Source organism: Pongo pygmaeus, chromosome 13 (assembly GCF_028885625.2).
Source record: "Pongo pygmaeus isolate AG05252 chromosome 13, NHGRI_mPonPyg2-v2.0_pri, whole genome shotgun sequence".
Lineage (NCBI taxonomy): Eukaryota > Metazoa > Chordata > Mammalia > Primates > Hominidae > Pongo > Pongo pygmaeus.
The window spans coordinates 8,937,914-8,965,424 of record NC_072386.2 but is presented as its reverse complement, the minus strand read 5'-3'; positions in this window follow the sequence as shown (position 1 = coordinate 8,965,424).

Here is a 27,511-nt window from a genome sequence, read left to right as displayed (position 1 = left end):
AATCTGTGCATCTAAAGTTAATGTTTGACAAGGGCACTATGAATACACAATACAAAAAGTGTAGCCTTTTCAATACTTAGTGATGGGAAAACTGGATACTCACAAGCACAATAATAAAACTTGATCATATTTCTTACGCCAGACAGAAAAATTGACTTAAGACAAATTTAATACATAAATTCTTAAAAGAAAATCTTTAAAAAAGCATAGGAAAAGCCTCCATGACACTGGCCGTGGCAATTTTTTTAAATATAATATCAAAAGTATAGAAATAAAACCAGACATCAAGTTGTAGTGTATTAAACTATTGTGCACAGCAAAAAAAAGAAAACATTTAAGATGGGATAAAATATTTGAAAATCATATATGATAAAAGGACAGTATTCAAAATATAGCAGAAACTCATACAAATCAGAAGCTAAACAATAATAATTATAATACCCAACTAAAAAATAGGCAAAAGACTAAACATTATTTTTTAATATTATTATACTTTAACTTTTAGGGTACATGTGCACAAGGTGCAAGTTTGTTACATATGTATACATGTGCCATGTTGTTGTGCTGCACCCATTAACTCGTCATTTAGCATTAGGTATATCTCCTAATGCTATCCCTCCCCACTGACCCACCCCACAACAGTCCCCGGTGTGTGATGTTCCCCTTCCTGTGTCTATGTGTTCTCATTGTTCAATTCCCATCTATGAGTGAGAACATGTGGTGTTTGGGTTTTGTCTTTGAGATAGTTTGCTGAGAATGATGGTTTCCAGCTTCATCCATGTCCCTACAAAGGACATGAACTCATCATTTTTCATGGCTGCATAGTACTCCATGGGCTATATGTGCCACATTTTCTTAATCCAGTCTATCGTTGTTGGACATTTGGGTTGGTTCCAAGTCTTTGCTATTGGGAATAGTGCCGCAATAAACATATGTGTGCATCTGTCTTTATAGCAGCATGATTTACAATCCTTTGAGTATATACCCAGTAATGGGATGGTTGGGTCAAATGGTATTTCTACTTCTAGATCCCTGAGGAAATGCCACACCAACTTCCACAATAGTTGAACTAGTTTACAGTCCCACCAACTGTGTAAAAGTGTTCCTATTTCTCCACATCCTCTCCAGCACCTGTTGTTTCCTGACTTTTTAATGATCGCCATTTTAACTGGTGTGAGATGGTATCTCATTGTGGTTTTGATTTGCATTTCTCTGATGGCCAGTGATGATGATCATTTTTTCATCTGTTTTTTCGCTGCATAAATGTCTTCTTTTGAGAAGCATCTGTTCATATCCTTTGTCCACTTTTTGATGGGGTTGTTTGCTTTTTTCTTGTAAGTTTGTTTGAGTTCATTGTAGATTGTGGATATTAAACCTTTGTCAGATGAGTAGATTGCAAAAATTTTCTCCCATTCTGTAGGTTGCCTGTTCACTCTGATGGTGGTTTCTTTTCCTGTGCTGAAGCTCTTTGGTTTAATTAGATCCCATTTGCCAATTTTGGCCTCTGTTGCCATTGCTTTTGGTGTTTTAGACATGAGGTCCTTGCCTATGCCTGTGTCCTCAATGGTATTGGCTAGGTTTTCTTCTAGTGTTATTATGGTTTTAGGTCTAACATGTAAGTCTTTAATCCATCTTGAATTAATTTTTGCATAAGGTGTAAAGAAGTGATCCATTTTCAGCTTTCTACATATGTCTAGCTAGTTTTCCTAGCACCATTTATTAAATAGGGAATCCTTTCCCCATTGCTTGTTTTTCTCAGGTTTATCAAAGATCAGATAGTTGTAGAACTGTGGCGTTATTTCTGAGGGCTATATTCTGTTCCATTGGTCTATATCTCAGTTTTGGTACCAGTACCATGCTGTTTTGGTGACTGTAGCCTTGTAGTATAGTTTGAAGTCAGGTAGCGTGATGCCTGCAGCTTTGTTCTTTTCGCTTAGGATTGACTTGGTGATGCGTGCTCTTTTTTGGTTCCATATGAACTTTAAAGTAGTTTTTTCAATTCTGTGAAGAAAGTCATTGTTAGCTTGATGGGGATGGCATTGAATCTATAAATTACCTTGGGCAGTATGGCAATTTTCACAATACTTATTCTTCCTTCCCATGAGCATGGAATGTTCTTCCATTTGTTTGTATCCTATTTTATTTCATAGAGCAGTGGTTTTTAGTTCTCCTTGAAGAGGTCCTTCCCATCTCTTGTAAGTTGGATTCCTAGGTATTTTATTCTCTTTGAAGCAATTGTGAATGGGAGTTCACTCATGATTTGGCTCTCTGTTTGTCTGTTATTGGTGTATAGGAATTCTTGTGATTTTTGCACATCGATTTTGTATCCTGAGACTTTGCTGAAGTTGCTTATCAGCTTAAGGAGGTTTTGGGCTGAGATGATGGGGTTTTCTGGATATACAGTCGTGTCATCGCAAACAGGGACAGTGTGACTTCCTCTTTTCCTAATTGAATGCCTTTTATTCCCTTCTTCTGCCTAATTGCCCTGGCCAGAACTTCCAACACTATGTTGAATTGGAGTGGTGAGAGAGGGCATCCCTGTCTTGTGTCAGTTTTCAAAGGGAATGCTTCCAGTTTTTGTCCACTCAGTATGATATTGGCTGTGGGTTTGTCATAGATAGCTCTTATTATTTTGAGATACGTCCCATCAATACCTAATTTATTAAGAGTTTTTAGCATGAAATGTTGAATTTTGTCAAAGGTCTTTTCTGCATCTATTGAGTTAATCATGTGGTTTTTGTCTTTCGTTCTCTTTATATGCTAGATTACGTTTATTGATTTGCGTATGTTGAACCAGCCTTGTATCCCCAAGGTTGAAGCCCACTTGATCATGGTGGGTAAGCTTTTTGATGTGCTGCTGGATTCGGTTTGCCAGTATTTTATTGAGAATTTTTGCATCAATGTTCATCAAGGATATTGGTCTAAAATTCTCTTTTTTGGTTGTGTCTCTGTCCGGCTTTGGTATCAGGATGATGCTGGCCTCATAAAATGAGCTAGGGAGGATTTCCTCTTTTTCTATTGATTGGAATAATTTCAGAAGGAATGGTACCAGCTCCTCCTTGTACCTCTGGTAGAATTCGGCTGTGAATCCATCTGGTTCTGGACTTTTTTTGGTTGGTAATCTATTAATTATTGCCTCAACTTCAGAGCCTGTTATTGGTCTATTCAGAGATTCAACTTCTTCCTGGTTTAGTCTTGTGACGCTGTATGTGTCAAGGAATTTATCCATTTCCTCTACATTTTCTAGTTTATCTATATAGAGGTGTTTATAGTATTCTCTGATGGTAGTTTGTATTTCTGTGGGATCCGTGGTGATATCCCCTTTGTCATTTTTTTTTTGTTTGCGTCTATTTGATTCTTCTGTCTTTTCTTCTTTATTAGTCTTGCTAGTGGTCTATCAATTTTGTTGATCTTTTCACAAAACCATCTCCTGGATTCATTGATTTTTTGAAGGGTTTTTTTGTGTCTCTATTTCCTTCAGTTCTGCTCTGATTTTAGTTATTTCTTACCTTCTACCGGCTTCTGAATGTGCTTGCTCTTGCTTCTCTAGTTCTTTTAATTGGGATGTTAGTTTGTCAATTTTGGATCTTTCCTGCTTTCTCTTGTGGGCATTTAGTGCTATAAGTTTCCCTGTACACACTGTTTTGAATGTGTCCCAGAGATTCTGGTATGTTGTGTCTTTGTTCTCGTTGGTTTCAAAGAACATCTTTATTTCTGCCTTCATTTCGTTATGTACCCAGTAGTCATTCAGGAGCAGGTTGTTCAGTTTCCATGTAGTTGAGCGGTTTTGAGTGAGTTTCTTCATCCTGAGTTCTAGTTTGATTGCACTGTGGTCTGAGAGACAGTTTGTTATGATTTCTGTTCTTTTACATTTGCTGAGGAGTGCTTTACTTCCAAGTATGTGGTCAATTTTGGAATATGTGTGGTGTGGTGCTGGAAATAATGTATATTCCATTGATTTGGGGTGGCGAGTTCTGTAGTTGCCTATTAGGTCCGCTTGGTGCAGAGCTGGGTTTAATTCCTGGGTATCATTGTTAACTTTCTGTCTCTTTGATCTCTCTAATGTTGGCAATGGGGTGTTAAACTCTCCCATTATTTCTGTGTGGGAGTGTAAGTCTCTTTGTAGGTCACTAAGGACTTGCTTTATGAATCTGGGTGCTCCTGTATTGGGTGCATATATATTTAGGATAGTTAGCTCTTCTTGTTGAATTGATCCCTTTACCATTATGTAATGGCCTTCTTTGTCTCTTTTGATCTTTGTTGGTTTAAAGTCTGTTTTATCAGAGACTAGGATTGCAACCCCTGTCTTTTTTTTTACCATTTGTTTGGTAGATCTTCCTCCATCCCTTTATTTTGAGCCTATGTGTGTCTCTGCAGGTGAGATGGGTTTCCTGAATACAGCACACTGATGGGTCTTCACTCTTTTCCAATTTGCCAGTCTGTGCCATTTAATTCGAGCATTTAGCTCATTTACATTTAAGGTTAGTATTTTTAAGTGTGAATTTGATCGTATCATTATGATGTTAGCTGGTTATTTTGCTCGTTAGTTGATGCAGTTTCTTCCTAGCCTTGATGGTCTTTACAATTTGGCAAGTTTTTGCAGTCACTGTTACCAGTTGTTCCTTTCCATGTTTAGTGCTTCCTTCAGGAACTCCTTTAGGGCATTTCTGGTGGTGACAAAATCTCTCAGCATTTGCTTGTCTGTAAAGGATTTTATTTCTCCTTCACTTATGAAGCTTAGTTTGGCTGGATATGACATTCTGGGTCCAAATTCTTCTCTTTAAGAATGTTGAATATTGGCCTCCACTCTCTTCTTCCTTGTAGAGTTTCTGCTAAGAGATCTACTGTTAGTCTGATGGGCTTCCCTTTGTGGGTAACCCGACCTTTATCTCTGGCTGCCCTTACCATTTTTTCCTTCATTTCATCTTTGGTGAATCTGACAATGTTGTGTCTTAGAGTTGCTCTTCTCGAGGAGTATCTTTGTGGTGTTCTCTGTATTTCCTGAATTTTAATGTTGGCCTGCCTTGCTTGATTTGGGAATTTCTCCTTGATAATATCCTGCTGATTGTTTTGCAACTTGGTTCAATTCTCCCGGTCACTTTCTGGTCCACCAATTAGACGTAGATTTGGTCTTTACACATAGTCCCGTATTTCTTGGAGGCTTTATTCGTTTCTTTTTATTCTTTTTTCTCTAAACTTCTCTTCACACTTCATTCCATTCATTTCATCTTCCATCACTGATACCATTTCTTCCAGTTGATCGCGTTGGTTACTGAGGCTTGTTTATTCATCACGTAGTTCTGGTGTCATGGTTTTCAACTCCATCATTTCCTTTAAGGACTTCTCTGCATTGATTATTCTAGTTATCCATTTGTCTAATTATTTTCAAGGTTTTTCACTTCTTTGCCATTGGTTTGAACTTCTTCTTTTAGCTTGGAGTAGTTTGATCTTCTGAAGTCTTCCTCTCTCAACTCATCAAAGTCATTCTCTATCTAGCTTTGTTCCATTGCTGGTGAAGAGCTGCGTTCCTTTGGAGGAGGAGAGGTGCTATGATTTTTAGAGTTTCTGGTTTTTCTGCTCTGTTTTTCCCCATCTTTGTGGTTTTATCTACCTTTGGTCTTTGATGATGGTGATGTACAGATGGGTTTTTGGGGTGGATGTCCTTTCTGTTTGTTAGTTTTCCTTCTAACAGTCAGGACCCTCAGCTGCAGGTCTGTTGGAGTTTGCTAGACGTCCACTCCAGATCCTGTTTGCCTGGGTATCAGCAGTGGTGTTTGCAGAACAGCAGATATTGTTGAACCAAAAATGCTGCTGCCTGATCGTTACTCTGGAAGTTTTTTCTCAGAGGACTACCCAGCCATGTGAGGTGTCAGTCCAACCCTAGTGGGAGGTGCTTCCTAGTTAGGCTACTCGGGGTTCAGGGACCCACTTGAGGAGGCAGTCTTCCCATTCTCAGATCTCCAGCTGCATGCTGGGAGAACCACTACTCTCTTCAAAGCTGTGGGACAGGGACATTTATATCTGTAGAGGTTATTGCTGTCTTTTGTTTGTCTGTGCCCTGCCTCCAGTGGGGGAGCCTACAGAGGCAGGCAGACCTCCTTGAGCTGTGATGGGCTCCACCGAGTTCGAGCTTCCCAGCCACTTTGTTTACACACTGATGCCTGAGCAATGGCAGGCGCACATCCCCCAGCCTCACTGCCACCTTGCAGTTTGATCTCAGACTGCTGTGCTAGCAATGAGTGAGGTTCCATGGGCATAAGTACCTCTGAGCCAGGTGCAGGATATAATCTCCTGGTGTGGTGTTTGTGAAGCCCATTGGAAAAGCGCAGTATTAGGGTGGGAGTGACCTGATTTTCCAGGTGCCTTCTGTCACCCCTTACTTTGACTAGGAAAGGGAATTCCCTGACCCCTTGCAGTTCCCCAGTAAGGCAATGCCTCGCCCTGCTTTGGCTTATGCGTGGTGTGCTGTACCCACTGTCTGGTACCCACTGACTGGCACCCCCCAGTGAGATGAGCCTGGTACCTTAGTTGGAAATGCAGAAATCACCCATCTTCTGTGTCACTCAAGCTGAGATTTGTAGACTGGAGCTATTCCTATTTGGCCATCTTGGCTCCAACGACCAAGACTAAATATTTTTTACAAACATATTCAAATATCCAACAGGTGTGTAGAAAGATGCTAAACATTACCATTCATGAGAAAATTGCAAATGAAAAGATACCACTTTACAGCAGTTGGAATGGCTAATATCAAAAAAAAGAGATATGACAAGTGTTAACAAGGATGTGACAAAATATTTCTGTACAGTCTTAATGAGTTGTAAACTGGAAGAGTCATTATGAAAATTAGTATGCAGGTATTTTTAAAAAATTGAACTATCGTACAATGCCAAAATTCCACTTCTGTCTATAAACAAAATAAAATCAGCATCTCAAAAATAATCTGCACCCCTGTATTCGATGCAGCGTTATTCACAACTGTCAAGAGTACTTTTTTAAAAAAATGACTTATATGTAGATGCTGGATGGATAAGGAAAATGTGGTAAAATAGACAACTGAATATTATTCACCCATAAAAAAGAATGAAATTCTGCTATTTCAACAACATGAATGGACCTGGGTACATTATGCTATGCAAAATAAGCTGGGCACAGAACAACAAACACTGTATGTTCTCACTTAAATTGAGAATTTGAAAAGCCTGAACTCACAGAAGCAGAGAGTACAATGGTAATGACCAAGCCTGGAGGTAGAAAAAATGATAAGGTGTTCAAAGAGTAAAAACTTCCAGTTATAAGATAAATAAGTTTTGGGGGTCTAATGTATAGCTTAAAATGTAGTTAATAACAGTGTTTTGTATGCTTAAAATTTGCTACAACAATAGGAGACCTCAAATGCTCTCACTACAAAATCATAACCATGTGAGGTGATATAAATGTTCATCAACTTAATTGTATTAAACATTTTACAATATATATCTATGAAATTATAATGTAGACAATGCATAATTATGCAATTTTTATTGGTCAAAAAATTAATGTTATGTACACATGCATATATTCACATAAGTGTGTATATACACATATATAAAACGTATAGATATATATCAATTACATATGTTGTTATATATATACTTGTGTGTGTGTATATATATATACACACACTTACATATCAATGACAAAATCCTAGTAAGCTTCAAACTAAACAAGACAAAATTATAAAATGATAACTGTTAAAAAATCAGGAAACAAATGGGTATTTAATACATGCTCAGCAATATTCTAAGTTACTCAATGGCAAAGTACATGTTTTAAATGTAGAAAGTAGATACATTAAACCATATTACAGTTTAGGAATTATGGCACAGAGTGTTTACAGTTTTAACGTCAATACATACCAAAAACTTAAAATTTTGAAGTAAAATAACTTTAGGTTTTATTATATGGGGCAGAGGCTTAATGTTCTGATAAAATTATTGAGTATGAATTTCCGTAGAATCACATTTGAAACCTTCACAGGATATGAAGTTATAAAGCAGAAAACATACGACATCTGGATGTGGTGTTTCTGCGATTTCTAAACCAAATCCCAATATCTCCACTACTCACACATTTTAGACAAGACTCAAAATGGAAATTAGAAAATGTTTAACATAGAGTTCCTTAAAAATCACAGACGGTCCCATGTCCTCAAAAGCAATAAAAGAGCAAGCAGCCAGGTCCTCCAGTCGCTTGCAAGCCATGCAAAGGGTTTGATTTTATTTGTAACTTAGATGAATGATCGTTGAAGGGGAAGTCCAGTCCTAGAAAACTGAAGAGCATGGGGCAGAAGATGTCTGTCTCTAATAAAAGCAAGAGAAAGAAACCAGAGCTTCTCAGAAAAGATCTCCATTGGAGTATAGCTTCGCAAACCACACTTTAAGATCTGGCTTTCTCCTTGACCTTTGAACATCTCATCTGTGTCATCTGCCTTATTCACTCCCACCTCTTTGGATGTTTGGCTACTGCCTCCTGTCTCCTCACATTCTGGGGCTTTTTCTTTTTCTCAATGTAGGTGATCAGGTTTAGCTTAGAGAACAGCCAAGGACTCTGTATTAGAAAAAGTAATATGACTTATGCTGTGATTTTCCAATTACTACTTAGTACTGTGTTCAGTGGAAAAAAAAAGAGCATTATAAAAGAGTCTAAAAATGTAATAACAAATACTATTTCCTCACAGAAATGTTATGATATTTAAAAACTTTTCTAAATTTGTGGGTCCTTAGCTTCATGACCCAGTGCTGCTGAATCAAAACTTGGTGGTGGTTGGCTGGGCATGGTGACCCACACCGCTGATCCCAGCACTTTGAGAGGCCAAGGCAGGCATATCACTTAAGCCCGGGAGTTTGAGGTCAGCCTGGGCAACATGGCGAGACCTAGTCTACGGGTTGAGGGTGGTGAGGAGGGGGAAAGTTGATGGTAATGGGAGGTGGTAATGCGATTATAAGGTGTGGGCAATCATATTTTGTACCTCTAAGTTTGTGGAGTTACCAGTAATCTAAAAGTAAGGATACCTATCATCTGAAGAAAGAAAAACATTTATGTCGAGATGAAACCTCCTCGTGGGGGTCCGCAGCTGCAATACCGCCAGGCGGCAGCATCCCACCTCTTCTGCCTGGCTGCAGCCCCACCAGAAGCCCGGCTCCAGCTGGGACGCTGTGGCAGGTACTAGACCACAAAGGCGCAGGCTAGGGTTTCCTGCCCTCCGGGGTGTCTTCCCACTCCCCGGACCCCAGGCAATTCAATTCATTCATCAAGTGCCACTGCAACTGTCCAAGCTGGGGCAGCAGGTCCCACAGTCACCAGCCAAGACCTCCGCTCCAGAACATGTGGGCTGCTTTCCCCAGGGGAAGGACATTGATTTCGCCAGCCACGAATAAATCCGTCGCTGTGCACCCTGTTTCCCATTGCCACTGACTTCGTGTAAACTCAAGTCCTGAGGACACAAGAGAGACCCAGGCCTGGCCCTGTGGACACGCTTGGTGCCACAGCTTCCACCTGATGGACTGGTGCACTCTACAAATCTCAGGGACCACCACACCTAGGAGACAGAAGGACCCTATGAAACGCACCCCCAAAGCAACCAACCAATCCAAGAAAAAAAAAAAAAAAAAAAAACACGTCTCAAGGCTCCGTTGGTTTTCCCACTTGGGCGGTCCTGACCCCCTGTTCTAGCCTGGCCCAAGCACCCTCCACCTCACCCCGGCCTACTCAAAGTTGCCCTGTCTACCTGAGCAGAGCCTCTTTCTCCAAGGCTCTGTCTCTCTTGCTCTACAACTCCCTCGCTGTCTCCCTTTCTCTATTTCCCCCTCCACCTCTCGCTCTTCTGTCACCTTCTGTCTCTCTCCTCCTCCACCTTTCTCCCTCTCCCTACATTTCTATCTCTCCATCCCAGTCTCCCTAGCTCTCTTTCAAGCTGTGTCTGTGTCTTTGCCTGTATGTCCTTGTGTGTGTGTCCGTGTGTGTGATTGTGTGTCTGTGTGCGTGCACCCGTGCGTATCTGTGTGTGTGTCGGGGTGGGTTTGCTCGTGGTGTTGGTGTGGTGTGTCTGGATGTCCGTCAGCCCCTCTTTCCCGGGATCAGGCTGCCGGGGCTCTAGTGCCAGCGTGGGGCAAATCAGGGCCTTCCCTTCCCGTTGGCCATGGGCGGTTACTAATCGGGACAAGCGAACATGGTGTGGGCGTTGTGAGAAAAAGGGCTGGGCAGGCTGTTCGCCCCTGGGCAGCCCTGGCGGCTCTGGGTGTGTGGGGCAAGAGGGGGCCTTGTAGGAGGGGCAGCGAGGGATCCAAAACAATTTTTCCGCGGTAAGGCAGAGGACTGGAGGGGATCCCAGAACTGTGGGTGCCGGGCCCAGATGCCTCCGAGCACACCCTGTCCTGAGCCGGCGCAATGTGTTGGAAGCTCGGGAGCTCGTGAGCCGGGGGAAGGCCTCGAGTGTCAGCAAAAGGGAGGCCTCCCGGTGGACCTGGAGCCAGGGCAGGGGACTGAGGCATCACAGCCTGATGATGCATTCCTGTTTCCTGCAACATGGGGAGTCTCCAAAATGGCCTGTTTGGAAACTGCAAAGGAGAGCAAAGACACAATGCCGCTTTTCCACGCTTCGCTGGAGGTTTCTGCGTCCCCACAGAGCTCGGGAAACAAGCAGTCCACATGGTCACGCTTTCGGGGGCCAGAGAGCAGTGAGCAACAGGCCACCTTGCAGAGGGCAAAGGAACGTGGAATCCGGAATCATGGTTCACTCGGCTTGAGTGTGACTCCTGTGTAGATGGGAGTATCTGCCTCGTGCTCTGTTGCAGGCTTAGCATGGGGATAGGCTATCTGTGAGCCATGTGGATGAAAAACAGAAAACCATTTGAGTCTCGGCTCTGCTCTTTGGGGAATTCGCTCATTCCTTGGGAGGTAGAATTCATCTGAATCGCTCCCAGATGAAGTAACCCAGGCTGACAATCCCGAGGGCCGGTGAGGGCACCGTCGGCCTACACAGCCTTTGGCCGAGCACTCAACCTGCACTGGGCACCCAACATTTTCCCAGAGTTCGAGGTCCTGCTGGTCCTGGAGGCAGAAGACAGCTTTTCTCTTTCCCTTCCCTTCTCTGTTTCTTGCTCCTTTTCTCCCTCTGTCCATCCTTCCCTCTAATCTTCCTTCTCTCCCTCTCTCCCTCCCTCTATTCTTCTCTCCTTCCCTCTCTCCCTCCATCCATACCTCCATTTCTCCCTCCTTCTCTCCCTCCATTCTTCTCTTTTTCTTTCCCTCCCTCCCTCCATCCCTTCCAAGGTCCCTCCGTTCATCCGTCCTTTCCTCCCTCTGTCACTCCCTCTCACTTTGTCTCCGTTCCTTTCCCCATCTCTGCCTGGCTTCCCTCCCGCCTAGAAAGAGCAGAACCACAGGTTGTGAGAGATCTCGGGGTCTACATTTAGTTGCCAGGCACTCCACGTGATGCCAGGGAGTATGGCTGGGCACGGGTGCTAGAGTGATGGTAGAGCGGGGAGGCAGTGGAGTTGAGCCACGGAAAAGAGAGCAGGCCTGGCCACTGCCCCAGCTGGTGTTTCCTGGGGTGGACGTCTCCGCCTACACCACTGAAGAACGCGGGCGCGGGGGGGTACAAGACGTAGGGGAGCTGGGGAAGGGATGAGAGCCCTGCCTGGGCTGGTCCCAAACCCTAGCCGGCTGCCCGCCGACCCACGCATGGGCAGTAGACGGCCTATCTCTGAGTACCTGTACTGGCTCTGAAATCCCTGAGATGCTCAGAAAAGAATGACAGCCCTCCTTTCTGTGGAGTCTCTTGCCGGACCTGGACTCAGGAATCTTAGACAGGTCAGCTGGAAGGGAAGACACAGGTCTCCATACCGAGCCAGAGGTTCACCGCGAAAGAAGGGCCACCCCCCTGTCCCCATCCTTTCCCAACCCTGCGTCCTAAAGCTCCTCCAACTGAGCCCAGTGTTCTTCCTGGGTGAGGAGTGGTTCCAGAAAAGTGGGCTCTTCCACGTCCTTCAACTCCTCCAGTGGCTCCGTTGCTAGGAAAGGCTGTGCCTTTTGCTGAAATTCTGGGGTCGACAGGAGTTCATATAGCTGGGTGGATGTGAGTGCAGATGAACGCTCCAGCTCCTGGAGCGGTTGGGAGGGTGTCTGGATGGCTTACATCTGCTTCTGACACGCAGAGGCCTCCATGGGCACGAGCTGCAGAGGTAGATGTGCCTTGGCTTAGCATCCCCACGTGCCCTGGTGACTTGGAGACCCTGGCCCCAGCCCCAATACAGACTCATGTGGGACGTGTGCGGTGCAAGCACAACTTGCTCCTGTGACTCAGCCTGAGCAGCTCAGGTTGTCCCACTGAGCAGGTACCCAGAAGGCTGCCTTGTTGTGGGTCCTGGTCCCCCTGCCATCTGTTTGATTCAGCATGAGCGGCCCAAGCTGTCCCATTGAGCACACACCCAGAAGGCCACCGTAGTGTGGATCCTGGTCCCCCTGCCATCTGTTTGGGTGCTGAGTTCACCCAGGTGTCTGAGGGTGGGTCAGCGCCACTTCCGAAGGAGCCAGGATAGCAAACCCAAAATCCCCGTGTCCCACGGCAGGTTGGGAGATTCCGTCTGCCTGGGAATCCTCGCTGGGCTGCAGCAGAGGGGTGACCCTTGCTGCCTGGCTAAGGAAAGCCCCCTGTACCCCACGCCCTGGTGGGGGTGAAGGCGACCAAGGAGGGAGGGTGGCACCCTTGATGGCCACATTGCACAGGCAGTCTGTGTGCGTGGGTTCCCTGCCACCATGGCTTGGATGCCTGAACCTTCGATTCTGACAGAAATCTGAATCCTGGACTGTAAAAGGCAGGTATCTCTGGCCAGTTCAGGTAAGGGTTCCACTCAAAGCATGCTGGCAGGGCACCTTTTTCGTTTAGGTTACAAAGGATTCCCATTGCTGTCCTCGTCCTCAGGCTTCCGCAGGGAAAGGGCTGTCAGAAGGTGTCGGGAGAGCCATCGTGGGATCACCTGGCCGGAATTTTACGGAGAGACAAGGGCAGAGAGTGGCCGGCAGCTCCCATGCACCTCAGTTGGCCTTTGTGCTGCACGCAGGTCCAGTCAGGAGTCCGACCCCGCCAGTGGCACTTATAAAGACCCAGCAGCTTCACCCCTTCACGAATATGCATGAGTACCCAAGGGCCCTGGATAACCCGCCCTCTGAAGCCAGAGACCACAGACACAGGTCCATGTGTGTTAGGTGAAGGTGGGGTCAGATCGGCCAGGAAAGGGGGGCTTCCGGGGCTGTCTCTCTGAGTTCTCCAGAATTCTATGGAAACTGGAAGTTTCTCTCTGGGCTCACACACGATTTCAGGTAGAAACCACCTTGGAAGGGTGGAGTGTAGAACTGAACATCCATGAGAGTCTTGGGTTTTCCATGCCCTCTCCGTGAAGGTGGCAATGCCTGTGGGTGTCGCTGTTGCCGTGATAGTCTCACACACGCAGGTGTGTGGATCACATTCATTTTCGTTTTTTTTTAATTTTATTTTTTTATTTCTGCCTCTTAAAGTCAATAATAAAGTCACAAGTGTAAAATGAATGCATTTAAAAACATAAAAATACATTTCAATGACAAGAAGTATGCAATGATCATGAAAATCTACTGTACAGTTTGCCAAAGTCAAAGAATGAAAGACATTATGGAAAACCGAATCTTCAAATATATCCTTAACAAAAACTCTCTCCTGCATAGTAAAAGCATCATCTAAACAGCAGTTCCAACCGAGAAAAAAAAAAACAGCAGGGTAGATGGGACAGACAACTTTCCCCAGGTTTTCCAGATAAAAACATGTGGTCACCAGGAATTCAAGGTAACTTCAAAAGCCATATTTAATTCAGAATAAAATGAACATTTCTGACAGATGACAACAGTATGATACTGATTTTTTTCTTTCCTAGATACAAATCATATGGGGCATTTCTTAGCAGTTTAGTAATCATCTAAGAATAACTGTAGAAATAACCCCAATTCCACCATCCTAGCCACTGGTATAAAACAAATAACCTTCCATTGATACTGCCTTTCACATAACTAAAATATCCTCACTTACTTGGAACAATTTCATGCTTACACATGATCACAAACACTTGTTTTCAGATGTTGTGGAATTATAGGGGCTGAGATTTTTGAAACAATATCTTAATCTTAGCAGAGAGATAATAATCCTTTCACTATAATTTGATTTGGCTCCTTAACCAAATCTGAGCAACTACTGTAATAATAATCCTGGTGGTAATCCAAGATACTCTCAAATTTTTCCCTTTAAGAAATATATAATCCATGTAACTCTAGCAAATATGTTACATTGCACACTTCCTTAATAAGGAATGGCTGTTTTCAGGCCTTATTAGGAAAACAAACAAGGAAACAATGACAATTACTACCTGTCTTTTATCACTGGTAAGCTACAATAAAGCTCAAATATGGACAGTTTAATTGTGTGATATTAAGTAAAAAATGAAAACCATTATAGTTTTACCAAAAGAAACATAAAAAATATGGGAAGAAGTCAAATGAACATGGCATGAGTCCCAAAGATTACACTATGATTCTGAACAGGATTTTCCAAACAAAAGGTATCTAGATACAATTTCTGTGAATATTTCTTGTACTAGAAAGATCCAAAGCAAGTGTAGGCTCAGCCCTACCTTGTCAAGGATAAATATTCAGGTAAACTAGAAGCTCCATCTGCTATAGTGCATCCGCTGACCAGGTCTACCATGGCCCTGCTACTTACAGACATCTAAGAAAGTGGTCTCACTCATGCTCATTCACTTGTTCTGTGGCCTATCAAGAGTCACACATAACGGTGATTTTGCTTTTTTTAAAAAACCAAATACTTTATACAGTGAACTATAGAAAAAACAATTCCAAATATAATTTAAAAATTCTAGAGAGTGGGTGCAGCCAAGATAGCCGAAAAGGAACAGCTGCAGTCTACAGCTCCCAGCATGACTGATGCAGAAGATGGGTGATTTCTGAATTTCCAGCTGAGGTACTGGATTCATCTCACTAGGGAGTGCCAGACAGTGGGTACAGGAGAGTGAGTGCAGCGCACCATGTGCAAGCCGAAGCAGGGCTAGGCATTGCCTCACTCGGGAAGTGCAAGGGGTCAGGGAGTTCCCTTTCCTAGTCAAAGAAAGGAGTGACAGATGGACCTGGAAAATCGGGTCACTCCCACCCTAATACTGCACTTTTCTGACGGGCTTAAAAAACGGCACACCAGGAGATTATATCCCACACCTGGCTCGGAGGGTCCTACACCCACGGAGTCTCACTGATTGCTAGCACAGCAGTTTCAGATCAAACTGCAAGGCGGCAGCGAGGCTGGCGGAGGGGTGCTGCAATTGTCCTGGCTTGCGTAGGTAAACAAAGCAGCCGGAAACTTTGAACTGGGTGGAGCCCACCACAGCTCAAGGAGGCCTGCCTGCCTCTATAGGCTCCACCTATGGGGGCAGGGCACAGACAAACAAAAAGACAGCAGTAACCTCAGCAGACTTAAATGTCCCTGTCTGACAGCATTGAAGAGAGCAATGGTTCTCCCAGCACGCAGCTGGAGATCTGAGAACAGGCAGACTGCCTCCTTAAGTGGGTTCCTGACCCCTGAATTCCAAGCAGCCTAAGTGGGAGGCACCCCCCAGTAGGGGCAGACTGATACCTCACACGGCCGTGTACTCCTCTGAGTCAAAACTTCCAGAGGAATGATCAGACAGCAGCATTCGTGGTTCATGAAAATCTGCTGTTCTGCAGCCACCGCTGCTGTTACAAAGGCAAACAGCGTCTGGATTGGACCCCTAGCAAACTCCAACAGACCTGCAGCTGAGGGTCCTGTCTGTTAGAAGGAAAATAACAAACAGAAAGGACATCCTCACCAAAAACCCATCTGTACATCACCATCATCAAAGACCAAAAGGAGATAAAACCACAAAGATGGGGAAAAGCAGAGCAGAAAAACTGGAAACTCTAAAAAGCCGAGTGCCTCTCCTCCTCCAAAGGAATGCAGTTCCTCATCAACAACGGAGCAAAGCTGGAGGGAGAATGATTTTGACGAGTTGAGAGAAGTCTTCAGATGATCAAACTACTACGAGCTACAGGAGGAAATTCAAACCAAAGGCAAAGAAGTTAAAAAACTTCGAAAAAAAAATCAGACGAATGTATAACTAGAATAAACAATACAGAGAAGTGCTTAAAGGAGCTGATGGAGCTGAAATCCAAGGCTTGAGAACTACGTGAAGAGTGCAGAAGTCCCAGAAGCCAATGCAATCAACTGGAAGAAAGGGTATCAGTGATGGAAGATGAAATGAATGAAATGAAGTGAGAAGGGAAGTTTAGAGAAAAAAGAATAAAAAGAAACGAACAAACCCTCCAAGAAATATGGGACTATGTGGAAAGACCAAATCTACTTCTGATTGGTGTACCAGAAAGTGACGGGGAGAATGGAACCAAGTTGGAAAACACTCTGCAGGATATTATCCAAGAGAACTTCCCCAATCTAGCAAGGCAGGCCAACATTCAGATTCAGGAAATACAGAGAACACCACAAAGATACTCCTCGAGAAGAGCAACCCCAAGACACATAATTGTCAGATTCACCAAAGTTGAAATGAAGGAAAAAATGTTAAGGGCAGCCAGAAAGAAAGGTCGGGTTATGAACAAAGGGTAGTCATTCAGACTTACAGTGGATCTCTCAGCAGAAACTCTACAAGCCAGAAGAGAGTGGGGGCCAATATTCAACATTCTTAAAGAAAAGTATTTGGACCCAGAATGTCATATCCAGCCAAACTAAGCTTCATAAGTAAAGGAGAAACAAAATACTTTACAGACAAGTAAATGCTGAGAGATTTTGTCACCACCAGACCTGCCCTAAAAGAGATCTTGAAGGAAGCACTAAACATGGAAAGGAACAACTGGTAACAGCAACTGCAAAATCATGCCAAATTGTAAAGACCATCGAGGCTAGGAAGACACCGCATCAACTAACGAGCCAAATAACCAGCTAACTTCATAATGACAGGATCAAATTCACACATAACAATATTAACTTTTAATGTAAACGGACTAAATGCTCCAATTAAAAGACATAGACTGGCAAACTGGATAAAGAGTGAAGACCCATCAGTATGCTGTATTCAGGAAACCCATCTCACATGCAGAGACACACATAAGCTCAAAATAAAAGGATGGAGGAAGATCTACCAAGCAAATGGAAAACAAGAAAAGGCAGGAGGTGCAATCCTAGTCTCTGATAAAACAGACTTTAAACCAACAAAGATCAAAAGAGAGAAAGAAGGCTATTACGTAATGGTAAACGGATCAATTCAACAAGAAGAGCTAATTATCCTAAATATATATGCACCCAATACAGGAGCATCCAGATTCATAAAGCAAGTCCTGAGTTACCTACAAAGAGACTTAGACTCCCACACAATACTAATGGGAGACTTTAACACCCAATTGTCAACATTAGACAGATCAACGAGACAGAAAGTTAACAAGGATACCCAGGAATTGAACTCAGCTCTGCACCAAGTGGACCTAATAGACATCTACAGAAGTCTCCACTCCAAATCAACAGAATATACATTTTTTTCAGCACCATACCTATTCGAAAATTGACCATATAGTTGGAAGTAAAGCTCTCCTCAGCAAATGTAAAAGAACAGAAATTGTAACAAACTGTCTCTCAGACCACAGTGCAATCAAACTAGAACTCAGGATGAAGAAACTCACTCAAAACTGCTCAACTACATGGAAACTGAACAACCTGCTCCTGAATGACTACTGGGTACATAACGAAATGAAGGCAGAAATAAAGATCTTCTTTGAAACCAATGACAACAAAGACACAACATACCAGAATCTCGGGGACAAATTTAAAGCAGTGTAGAGGGAAATTTATAGCACTAAATGCCCACAGAAGGAAGCAGAAAAGATCCAAAATTGACACCCTAACATCAGAATTAAAAGAGCTAGAAAAGCAAGAGCAAACACATTCAAAAGTTAGCAGAAGGCAAGAAATAACTAAAATCAGAGCAGAACTGAAGGAAATAGAGACACAAAAAACCCTTCAAAAAATTAATGAATCCAGGAGCTGGTTTTTTGAAAGGACCAACAAAATTGATAGACCGCTAGCAAGACTAATAAAGAAAAAAAGAGAGAAGAATCAAATAGATGCAATAAAAAATGATAAAGGTGATACAATCTCCAATCCCACAGAAATACAAACTACCATCAGGGAATACTGAAAACACCTCTATGCAAATAAACTGGAAATTGTAGAAGAAATGGATAAATTCCTCGACACATACACCCTCCCAAGACTAAACCAGGAAGAAGTTGTATCTCTGAATAGAAAAATAACAGGCTCTGAAATTGAGGCAATAATCAATAGCTTACCAACGAAAAAAAGTCCAGGACCAGATAGATTCACAGCCGAATTCTACCAGAGGTACAAGGAGGAACTGGCACCATTCCTTCTGAAACTATTCCAATCAATAGAAAAAGATGGAATACTCCCCAACTCATTTTATGAGGCCTGCATCATCCTGATACCAAAGCTGGGCAGAGACACAACCAAAAAAGAGAATTTTAGACCAATATCCTTGATGAACATTGATGCAAAAATCCTCAATAAAATACTGGCAAACCAAATAAAGCAGCACATCAAAAAGCTTATCCACCATGATCAAGTGGGCTTCATCCCTGGCATGCAAGCCTGGTTCAATATACACAAATCAATAAATATAATCCAGCATATAAACACAATGAAAGACAAAAACCACATGATTATCTCAATAGATACAGAAGAGTCCTTTGACAAAATTCAGCAACCCTCCATGCTAAAAACTCTCAATAAATTAGATATTGATGGGACATATCTCAAAATAATAAGTGCTATCTATGACAAACCCACAGCCAATATCATACTGAATGGGCAAAAATTGGAAGCATTCCCTTTGAAAACTGGCAGAAGACAGGGATGCCCTCTCTCACCACTCCTATTCAACATAGAGTTGGAAGTTCTGGCCAGGACAATTAGGCAGGAGAAGGAAATAAAAGGTGTTCAATTAGGAAAAGAGGAAGTCAAACTGTCCCTGTTTGCAGATGACACGATTGTATATCTAGAAAACCCCATTGTCTCAGCCCAAAATCTCCTTAAGCTGATAAGAAACTTCCGCAAAATCTCAAGATACAAAATCAATGTACAAAAATCACAAGCATTCTTATACACAAATAACAGACTAACAGAGCCAAATCATGAGTGAACTCCCATTCACAATTGCTTCAAAGAGAATAAAATATCTAGGAATCCAAATTACAAGGGACATGAAAGACCTCTTCAAGGAGAACTACAAACCACTGCTCTTTGAATTAAAAGAGGATAGAAACAAATGGAAGAACATTCCAAGCTCATGGGTAGGAAGAAAAAATATCGTGAAAATGGCCATTCTGCCCAAGGTAATTTATAGATTCAATGCCATCCCCATCAAGCTACCGATGACTTTCTTCACAAAATTGGAAAAAACTACTTTAAAGTTCATATGGAACCAAAAAAAGAGCCCTCATAGCCAAGTCAATCCTAAGCCAAAAGAGCAACGCTGGAGGCATCACGCTACCTGACTTCAATCTATACTACAAGGCTACAGTAACCAAAACAGCATGGTACTCGTATCAAAACAGAGTCATAGATCAGTGGAACAGAACAGAGCCCTCAGAAATAATGCCGCATATATACAGCTATCTGATCTTTGACAAACCTGAGAAAAACAAGCAATGGGGAAAGGATTCCCTATTTAATAAATGGTTCTGGAAAACTGGCTAGCCATATGTAGAAAGCTGAAACTGGATCCCTTCCTTACACCTTATACAAAAAATAATTCAGTATGGATTAAAGACTTAAACATTAGACCTAAAACCATAAAAACCCCAGAAGAAAACCTAGGCATTACCACTCAGGACACAGCGATGGGCAAGGACTTCATGTCTAAAACACCAAAAGCTATGGCAACAAAAGGCAAAATTGACAAATGGGATCTAATTAAACTAAAGAGCTTCTGTACAGCAAAAGAAACTACCATCAGAGTGAGCAGGCAACCTACAAAATGGGAGAAAATTTTCACAACCTACTCATCTGACAAAGGGCTAATATCCAGAATCTGCAATGAACTCAAACAAATTTACACGAAAAAAAAAACAACCCCATCAAAAAGTGGGCGAAGGACATGAACAGACACTTCTCAAAAGAAGACATTTATGCAGCCAAAAAACACATGAAAAAATGCTCACCATCACTGGCCATCAGAGAAATGCAAATCAAAAACCCAATGAGATACCATCTCACACCAGTTAGAATGGCAATCATTAAAAAGTCAGGAAACAACAGGTGCTGGAGAGGATGTGGAGAAATAGGAACATTATTACACTGTTGGTGGGATTGTAAACTAGTTCAACCATTGTGGAAGTCGGTGTGGTGATTCCTCAAGGATCTAGAACTAGAAATTCCATTTGACCCAGCCATCCCATTACTGGTTATATACCCAAAGGACTATAAATCATGCTGCTATAAAGACACATGCACAAGTATGTTTATTGCGGCACTATTCACAATAGCAAAGACTTGGAACCAACCCAAATGTCCAACATTGGATTAAGAAAACGTGGCACATATACACCATGGAATACTATGCAGCCATAAAAAATGATGAGTTCATGTCCTTTGTAGGGACATGGATGAAATTGGAAATCATCATTCTCAGTAAACTATCCCAAGGACAAAAAGCCAAACACTGCATGTTCTCACTCATAGGGGGGAATTGAACAATGTGAACACACGGACACAGGAAGGTGAACATCACACTCTGGGGAATGTCGTCAGGTGGGCGGAGGGTGGAGGGATAACTTTAGAAGATATACCTAATGCTAAATGTCGAGTGCTAAATGGTTGCAGCACACTAGCATGACACATGTATACATATGTAACTAACCTGCACATTTTGCACATGTACCCTAAAACTTAAAGTATAATAATAATAAAAAAATTCTAGAGAGTTAAGATAACCTCATTTTTTAAAATACTGAAAATGTAAAGGGTCCATATAAAAAGTTGTGTTAAGTACATACGTCCTATTTTAATAATTTAATAATTCACTTGCTTTGCTCTTAAAATCTCTATGAGAGAAGTTGATATTTTACTCATGTCTTTTGGAAAGAGATTCAAAACAAAAGTAGCTGTGCTGTGAAATTTCACAAAATTTGTGGGATTTTTACTAGCTAAATTATTCAGTATTTTGTATTGTTATTACAGTCATATATTGCCCGGAATGTATATACAGCAACCCTGCAACAGTGATTGCAACAAAATTAAGGTAAATAGGTCTACAATCATTTGATTTCGTTATTAGATAAATGAAGTTTTCATAGAGGAAATGCAAATTCAGATCCGGTTACATAAGTTTAACTATTATTTAAACCTTATATAAAATTAAATCTAACCCTCACAACTGCAAGTCTGTAAGGAATCACTGTCAGGAATCTACAGGACTTGGCTCGTATTTACATTCGACTCACACTTAGAAATTTCATAAATGATGAGATGCAGGCCAAGGGGATTCCTCAAAGGGCTCCACCCAAAAGGAAAGGAAAGAGAGTTAAACAGAGAATTACCACTTATGTATCTGTGGGTAATCAGCTTATTCCTCAGCCTCTAGACACCGAAGAGTATGAAAAAATGGAAGAAGATAACAAAGAAGAGGAAGAAAAAGATCACAGTGAAGCGATGAAGCCAGAGGAGTAACCTCAAAATTTACTGAGAGAAAAAATCATGAAACTGCCCCTCCCTGAATCTTTAAAAGCTTACTTGACATATTTTAGAGACAAATAACTTAGATCAAGAAGAAAGAATGCCTACTGGTAATTCCTTTAGTCCTGAAAATGTAGCATTTGTGAGGAGTTAAAAGAATTATTTCTTTCATCAGAGCAAATTATAGTGGAAAAAATATCACTCGTTACTCTCAGTAACTTAAATTATGTATTGAGTGAATAAAAGAATCCCTTTTATAAAATCTATTTTTCTTTAAATCTTGGAAAACTGTTGTTTTAGCTCAAAGTGATTTCAAAGTGGAATGCAACAGTAGTCAAGACTTGTGTACCATAAATTCTTTTCTAATTCCTTACGAATCTCGTTCATTTTCATGTAGAAAACGAGAGCGAAACTACAGAGAAAAGAAACGCCCGGTGCATCACGGCCTGACGATGGTTTCCTGTTTCCTAAGAAATGGGGAGTCTCCACTATGACCTGTTTCCAAAGAGGAAACTGGAAAGGAGAGCAAAAACACGATGCTGCTTTTCCACTATTCTCTGGAGGTTTCTGTGTCCCCACAGAGCTCGGGAAAGAAACAGTCAAAATGGTCACGCTTTCGGGGACTAGAGACACATGAGCAACAGGCCCCCTTGCAGAAGACAAAGGAATGTGGAACCCAAAACCATGCTTCAGTCGGCCTGAGTGTGACTCCTGTGTGGGCGGGACTATCCACCTCACGCTCCGTTGCTGGCTCAACGTGGGGCTATCTCATCTGTTAACCATGTGGATGAAAATTGGACAATCACCCGAGTCTGGGCTCATTGCTCTCTGTGTAATTCGCTTATTCCTTTGGAGACGAAATTCGTCTGAATCGCTCCCAGATGAAGTAACCCAGGCTGGCGATCCAGAGGGCCGATGAGAGCCCTGCAGGCCGACGCGGCTGTGGGCCGAACACTTAGCCTGCCCTGGGCACCCAACATTTTCCCGGAGTGCAAGATCCTGCTGGTCCTGGAGGAAGAAGACCGCTTTTCTCTCTGCCTTCCCCTCTTTGTTTCTTGCTCCCACCCTCCCTCCCTCTTTCCCTCCATCCCTCCCTCAGTTCCCCCCTTCCTCCCTCCCTCCCTCCTTCCCTCTCTCCCTCCTATCCCTCCAAACCTTCCATGGTCCCTGGGTCCATCTGTTCTTTTCTCCCTCCATCGCTCCCTCCCTCTCTGTCTCCATTCCTCTCCCCATCTCTGCCTCAGTTCCCTCCCGCGTATAAAGGGCAGCACCCCAGTTTGCGTGGGGTCTCGGGTCTGCATTTAGCTGTCAGGCACTCCATGGTGATGCCGAGGAAGCTGGCTGGGCAAGGGTAGGCGAGTGATGGTGGGGGGGGGACAGAGTTAGCGAGACGCGGAAAGAAGAGTAGGCTTGGCACCTGCCCAGGCCAGTGTTTCCCGAGATGGAGGTCTCCACCCGTCCCACTGAAGAACGCGGCGGGGATACAAGAGGGAAGGTATGAGAGCTCCGCCTGAGCTTGTTAGAAAACCTAGGCTGCTGCCTGCTAACCCACGCATGAGCAGTAGACTCTCCACCTCCCGGTACCTGGACGGGCCCTGGGATCCCCGGGATGCTCAGGAAAGAATTACAGCCCTCCTCTGAGTGGAGTCTCTCATGGGACCTGGAACTCAGAGATCCTAGGCAGGTCAGCTGGAAGGGAAGACACGCCTCTCCATACCGAGTCAGAGGTTCACCGCTAAAGAGAGGCCGCCGCCCTGCCCCCACCCCGCCCCAACCCCACGTCCTAAAGCTTCTCCAGCAGAGCCCAGTGTTCTTCCTGGCTGAGGAGTGGTTCCAGCGGAGTGGGCTCTTCCACTTCCTTCAGCTTCCCCAGTGGCGCTGGACCTAGGAAAGGTTGTGCCTTTTGCTGAAACTCTGGGGTTGACAGGAGCTCATCTAACAGGCTGGAGGTGAGTGTAGATGAGCGCCCCAGCTCCTGGAGCAGTTGAGAGATGCCTGGATGGCTTGCATCTGTGCTTGATGTGGAGGCCTCCAGGGTCGCTAGCTTCAGAGGTGGAGGTGCCCCGTCTTTGGTTTCCCACCCCGCCCTGGCGACCTGGGGCTCCAGACCCACCGCGGACTCCGGTGGGACGTGGGTGGTGCAAACACACCTTGCCCCTGTGACTCAGCTTGAGGGGGCCCAAGCTGTCCCACTGAGCATGCGCCCAGCAGGCCACCGTGCTGCGGATCCTCATCCTCCTGGCATTTGTTGGGGTGCGGAGGCCACCGAGGTGTCTGAGGGTGGGACAGTCCTACTTCCAGAGGAGCCAGGGCATTGAACACAAAAATTCCCACGTGCAATGGCAGGTTGAGAGATTCCTTCTGCCTGCACAGCCTGGCTGGGCTGGAGCGGGGGGACGGCCCTTGCTCCCTGGCTCATGAAAACCCCCTGTGGGAGAGCCCCAGGCATGCAGGGCGTGTGTGGTGCAGAAAGTCCCATTCCCCATGCAGAGATGTGGGTGAACTCGATTGAGGAGGGAGGAGGATGACACCCACTGGGGGTTTTAATTAGTAACCACAGTGGCCTCAAAGAGCTCAAATGGAAGGAAGAATTGCACGTCTCTCACTTTAAGTAAAAAGCTAGAAATGATTAAGCTTACTGAAGATGTAATATTTTCATCGCTAGAGAGACGTCAACACTTGGCTTCAAAACTTCAAAGGATGGGCTGACTGTCTTTGAGGACCACTGCAGTTGGTGACTTTAAGTTACAGCCAATGCTCATTGACCACTCTGAAAATCTCAGGGCTCTTAAGAATTATTCAAAATCTATTCTTTCTGTGCTCTATAAATGGAACATCACAGTCTGTGTGACAACACAACTGTTAACAGTATGGTTTACTGAATATTTTAATCCCACTATTGAGACCTACTGCTCAGAAAAAAACAAACAAACAAAAAAAAAACGAGTCCTTTAAAGGGATTGCTGCTTGGCCTGGTTCAGTGGCTCACACCTATAATCCCTGCACTTTGGGAGGCCGAGGTGGTTGGATCGCCTGAGGTCAGAAGTTGGAGACCAGCCTGGCGAAAATTATGAAACCCCATGTCTAATAAAAATACAAAAAAATTAGCCGGGCATGGTGGTTGTACTTGTAATTTCAGCTGCTTGGGAGGCTGACACAGAAGAATGGCTTGGACCCTGGAGGTGGAAGTTGCAGTGAGCCAAGACCACACCACTGCCCTCCATCCTGGGCAACAAGAGGGAAACTATATAAAGGAGAAAAAAAAAAAAAGGAAAGAAAAGAAAAAAGGAAAAAAGATTGCTGCTTATTAATAATTCTCCTAGCTACCCAGAAGCTTAGATGGAGATGTACTTGAAAATTAATGTTATGTTCATGGCTGCTAATACAATATATACCCTTCAGCCTGTGGATCAAAGACTGGTTTTGACTTTCAAGTGTTTTATTAAATAATAAATGCATTTTGTAAAGGTATAGCTGTCATAGATAGTAATTTCTTTGATGAGTCTGGATAAACTGAATTGAAAACCTTTTGGAAAGGTTTCACCATTAATCCCTTCATGATATTTCAAACTCCTCCCGTGAATCACAAATGTCCTTAATAGCAAATGCCATTAAGAACATTTGTGCTTGATGGGAGGAGGTTGAAATATCAACATTAACAGGAGTTTGGAAGAAGTTGATTCCAGCCGTTATGGATGGCTTTGAGGGCTCAGGATGTCAGTGGAGGAAGTCCCTACAGATGTGGTAGAAATCGCACGACAATCAGAATTAGAATTAGGGCCTTAAGATGAGATTAAATTGCTGTAAACTCATGATGAAACTTGAACAAGTGGGGAGTTGCTTCTTATGGATGAGCACAGAAAATATTTTCTTGAGATGGAATCTACTCCAGGTGGAGATGCTATGAACATTGTTGAAATAACAGCAAAGGATTTAGAATATTCCATAAACCTAGTGGATAAAGCAGCAGCAGGGTTTGACAGGGTTTACTCCAATTTTGAAGGAAGTTCTACTGTGGATAAAATGTTATCAAACAGCATCACATGCTACAGGGAAATCTTTTGTGAAAGGAACACTCTTCATTGTTTTAAGAAATTGACACAGGTACCCAAACTTCAGCAGCCCCCATACTGATCAGTCAGCAGCCATCAACATAGAGGCAAGACCCTCACTGTAGAGAAAAGAAAGAGAGATCAGACTGTTACTGTGTCTATATAGAAAGAAAAGACATAAGAGACTCCATTTTGAAAAAGACTTGTACTTTAAACAATTGCTTTGGTGAGATGTTGTTAATTTGTAGCTTTGCCCCAGCCGCTTTGCCCCAGCCACTTTGCCCCAGCCACTCAGACCCAACCTGGAGCTCACAAAAACATGCGTTGTATGAAATCAAGGTTTAAGGGATCTAGGGCTGTGCAGGACGTGCCTTGTTAACAAAATGTTTACAAGCAGTATACTTGGTAAAAGTCATCGCCATTCTCTAATCTTAATAAACGAGGGGAAAAATGCACTGCAGAAAGCCGCAGGGACCTCTGCCCTTGAAAGTGGGATATTGTCCAAGGTTTCTCCCCATGTGAAAGTCTGAAATATGGCCTCATGGGATGAGAAAGACGTGACTGTCCCCCAGCCCGACACCCGTTAAGGGTCTGTGCTGAGGTGGATTAGTAAAAGAGGAAAGCCTCTTGCAGTTGAGATAGAGGAAGGCCACTGTCTCCTGGTTGCCCCTGGGAACTGAATGTCTCAGTATAAAACCCGATTGTACCTTTGTTCAATTCTGAGATAGGAGAAAATCCGCCCTATGATGGGAGGGCAGATATGTTTGCAGTAATGCTGCTTTGTTATTCTTTACTCCGCTGAGATGTTTGGGTGGAGAGAAACATAAATCTGGCTTACGTGCACATCCAGTCATAGTACCTTCCCTTGAACTTAATTGACATAGATTATTTTGCTCACATGTTTTTGCTGACCTTCTCCTTATTATCACCCTGCTCTCCTACTACATTCCTTTTTGCTCAAATAATGAAAATAATAAGCAATAAAAACTTCTCCTTATTATCACCCTGCTCTCATACTACATTCCTTTTTGCTCAAATAATGAAAATAATAAGCAATAAAAACTTCTCCTTATTATCACCCTGCTCTCCTACTACATTCCTTTTTGCTCAAATAATGAAAATAATAAGCAATAAAAACTGAGGGAACTCAGAGGCCGGTGCCTGTGCAGGTCCTTGGTATGCTGAGTGCTGGTCTCCTGGGCCTACAAGTGCTTCTCTATACTTTGTCTCTGTGTCTTACTTATTTTCTCAGTCTCTCGTCCCACTTGACTAGAAATACCCACAAGTGTGGAGGAGCAGGCCACCCCTTCACTCACCAGCAAATGATTATGACTTGGTAAAGTTCAGATATTCATTAATATTTTTCAGCAATGAGGTATTTTAAGTTAAGGTATGTACATGGATTTTTAGACATAATGTGATTACTAATTAATTAATTAATAATTATTAATTACTCATTAGACTACAACACGGTTTAAGCATAACTTTTATAAGTACTGGGAAACAAAATGTTTATGTGACTAATTTGATTGTAACATTTGCCTTATTGTGGTTGTCTGGAACCAAACCTACACTATCTCTGAGTATTCTTGAAAGTTTTTGGTTGTTCTTT